This window comes from Medicago sativa, chromosome 5 (genome assembly GCF_051527215.1).
Source record: "Medicago sativa cultivar Bolivia chromosome 5, Bolivia_mono, whole genome shotgun sequence".
Classification (NCBI taxonomy): domain Eukaryota; kingdom Viridiplantae; phylum Streptophyta; class Magnoliopsida; order Fabales; family Fabaceae; genus Medicago; species Medicago sativa.
The window spans coordinates 34,472,189-34,476,358 of NC_140753.1; the positions used below are offsets into that span (position 1 = coordinate 34,472,189).

The 4,170-nt window shown below is 32.2% G+C and overlaps 1 pseudogene; it reads left to right on the forward strand.

The window, feature by feature from the left end:
* Positions 1-2,550: 2,550 nt before the first annotated feature.
* Positions 2,551-3,922, forward strand: LOC146921976 (uncharacterized; annotated as a pseudogene).
* Positions 3,923-4,170: the final 248 nt, after the last annotated feature.

Here is a 4,170-nt window from a genome sequence, read left to right on the forward strand (position 1 = left end):
TGGGATAAAAACTACGTGCTGAAAAATTTCATAGGGACCAAAACATGTCAATTTTTTATGAGGATTAAAAATGAAATTCGCTATATTTTTAGGGACCAAAAATTTATTTAACCCAAAAATAAAAATAAGGGTATCAAAGATGCATTTATACTTTTTTAAAATAAATTTATTTTTGTATTTTTTAAGGAAATTGTGTTGAAATGTGTAGAATATTGTAAACAAGACTAAAAGTATAAAAATATGACTAAAATTAATTTTTTTTAACAAAACATAAATTAAATATGATTTTTTAACCACCAAAAGTATAAAAATTCATATTTAATTCATATTTTGTTAAAAAATTCTAATTTTTATTCGGAGAGATATTTATAGTATTATAAATTTTTCTATACAATTTTATTCAAAAATATGAATTCTACATATGAGTTTCTTTAAATGAGGGACCAAAAGTGAAGATGAAAAACTTTTGGAAGACTAAAAGTTGAAGAAATTTTGTAGAGAGACTAAAACGAAAAGTTGTCATATTTATAGGGATCAAAAACATATTTAACCTTAAATAAAGAGAGTTCGAATATGTGAATTTCAAATCAGTGGGCTACTTGATCCAAAAAAGAAAAAAGAAATTTATCCATAAGCACGAGTGTGATGGTAGCTGCAAGGACATTTGATATGTACCGATGCAAAGTTGAATTTAAGATTCTCCACTTCTCAACACTTAATGTGACCTTCGGCGCTAAATTCGTAAGAAGGAAGAAAAAAAAGTTGTACTATAATCAGGTCATCTTCCGACTATAACTAATTGCATATTTTATTTACAATAATCTCTTAAACGTTTTGATGTCATAACAAATTCAATTTGTAAAATAATAAACATTATAACGTGGGTTTAGCATGAGTTAAGACCCTTTCTATTTTTTTCTTCTTCATTTGTTCCATTATCAAAGTTTTATGGTATAAATATTCAATTAATGTCTCAATTCTATAAATGTGTGCATTTATATCATTTATTTACTTTAAAACCATAGTAATAGACATTTTCATTTTATTTAGAAAATGGAGAGGATCTCAACTCGCTTAGTATCATGTAAAAATAAATGTATGCTTAATATGGCATTCTAAAATTAATCATGACCCTTGTTCAAAAAAAAAATTAATCATGACCCATAAATTGAATATTCGGCTATTGCATGCGTAAAGGAAAAAAAATAATAAAGTTGAGAGGAGAGAACTCATCTTAAATGCCCACTAATTTCTCAACAAAGATTAATCATCAAATTCTTTATACAATTTCTGAAACATGTATAATATTTCAAGTAATTTAAAAAGTATCAAACTTTATTTTAATTATTTTAAAATTGGATTATTTCTAATTTGTCTTTCATATTTCCTCTATCGCAATTGTTTACAATACAAGTCTTCAATTTCCTTGTGAAAGCAAACAAATCCTTACTAAAACCTGTGTGTAATGTGCATAGCTAGTTATGCATTCGTCAAAAAGAAGAAACATTTGATATGTAAGCCATCAACATATATATAGTGCAATATTAATCTGATTGCAAACTTTTGAATATCATAATTAAGTGTCATAATCTTGAAAATTAATTATTTAATGGAGGCATCAGAGGGACCAAATATTGGGACATACCTCTAAAAAATAAAAAATTGGGACATACAGATAGAGCAAGAAATAATTTTGACAATTGCAAAGATATCCTTCAGAATTTGCCTGCAAGTACCTTTATTAAACAGGTCAATAAACATTATTTTAATTGTCATTAACTTTATTGGTAACAAAAAAGCATCGATTTTTTTTTAATATAAAAAGGTATTGATTTTTTTTTTTTTTTGAATGGAAAAGGTATCGATTTTATTAGAGTGTAAATATATACGATACCATGCGTATATTATCCCTTCCTTAAAAAAAAAAAAAAAAGGGGGTTATGTTAACCGGTGCCCCCAGGGCACTGGTTAAAGTAGCAAATATAGTAACATCATATTGGAACTTGTGCAGTGAACTCATTAAAAGTCAAAAAAAATATTTCTTCTAATTTAAAACTTTTTTTTTGTTTCCTTAACCCGTGCCCCGGGGGCACCGGTTAACATTATCAAAAAAAAAAAAAAAGCATCGATTTTTTTTATATAAAAAGGTATCGATTTTATTAGAGTGTAAATATATAGCATACCATACGTATATTATCCCTTCCTTAAAAAAAATTAAAAAAAAAAGAGCATATTCTTACTGGTGCTCAAAACAAGCTTCCTACACTTCAGTATTCCCTTGATCCCCTTCCCAAATTTCTCCTTATGCCTTGCACTAACAAGCATGAATAAAGGAAACAGTTTAATTTTCCCCTTATATTCAAATAAAGTTCAATGAATTTGGGCATCAACTAAAAAACATGATTAAAGAAACAATGTTTACCACACACCGAAAAACCGCAATGATAGTGGGCATTAGCTCCTATAAATAGATCAACTCTCACACTCTCAACACACCAACATCAATCCTCTCCCTCTCTTTCAAGGTTGCTTTCTCTTAACACAAAAAAAATGGCCAAAACTCTGGTATTGTTTTTTTTCTTTCTCCAAATAGCCTCTTTCAATGCATTTGCTGAAGAGCTAGAAACTTTTCATCACAAACCAGCAACTCCACTTCATACCCCAACTAACTCACCGGTTCATAAGCCATTAGATAGCCCACCTCACCACAACCACTCACCATCCCATGCACCTTCTCATGTTCACACTCCTTTACATCCTCCTCAACCTGCTAAACCCCCGACCCATCACCACCACCAGCATCAACATCATTCACCATCCCCTACTCCTTCCCATGTTCACACTCCTATACATCCTCGTCATCCTGCAAAACCCCCCAACCCATCATCATCATCATCATCATCATCATCATCATCATCATCACTCTCCGGCACATGCCCCTATTAATCCTCCGGTTCACACTCCTTTACATCCTCCTCACCCAGCCAAACCTCCAACCCATCACCACCACCAACATCACTCATCATCCCCCGCCCCTTCGCATTTTCACACTCCTTTACATCCCCGTCACCCTGCAAAACCCCCCACCCATTATCATCATCACTCTCTTGCTCATGCCCCTATTAAGCCTCCAGTTCACACACCTTTACTTCCCCCTCACTCTGCAAAGCCCCCAACTCACAACCATCACCACCCTCCGGCTCATGCCCCTACTCACACACCTCTTCTTTCAAAAAGCTTGATAGCTGTTGAAGGAGTTGTTTATGTCAAATCTTGCAACCATGTTGGTGTTGACACCCTAAAGGGAGCTACACCACTTCTTGGTTTGTTTCTCAACTTTATATGTCTCAACTCCATTTTATTTTATTTGTCTTTTTATTTTAAAAAGTATTTTTTTCTACTATATTTTGTCACATGGAGCATTGCCTACAATCTTGCATGAAGAATGAAAATATATAAGTAATATATTATGTCAAATTTAGTATATTTTTCAAAGAGATCTTTTGGCCTAATATTTGATGTACAATGTAGATAGATCTAAAAATATTATTTCATAAGAATTTTGACCAAACCTTCTCCAACGTGATGTGTTATTTGTTGCTAAAATTGTTATGTTTTGAAAATTGAAGGTGCCATTGTGAAGCTCCAATGCAACAACGCCAAACACAAGTTGGTCCTTAAAGCCAAGACTGATAAGAAAGGTTACTTCTATATTGGTGGCCCAAAGAACATTGCAGGTTACTCAACTCGCCATTGCAATGTTGTTTTAGATAATGCACCAAAAGCACTAAAACCCTCAAATCTTCATGGTGGTCTTACTGGGGCTCTTCTTAAGCCAGTGAAACGATCGGTGTCTAAGGGGGTTTCTTTAAAACTCTACACTGTTGGACCATTTGCATTTGAGCCCAAATGTCATCATTAACGAAAATATAAGTTACAAATATTAGTGATTTAAATTGACATAAGTTTCTTTTAGAGTTTAGACTTTTGTTTTATTTGCTCAAAAAAAAAAAAGACTTTTGTTTTAACTTTGTGTTAAAATATGGTGTTTGGATCTTGAATTATCAATAATAAGAAAACGGTTTATCGCACTTGTTTACTCTAATCACTGTTACCCACCGCCGCCCTTCTCTTTTCGTATATTTAAATCGATTTAAATTGCTGCATTTT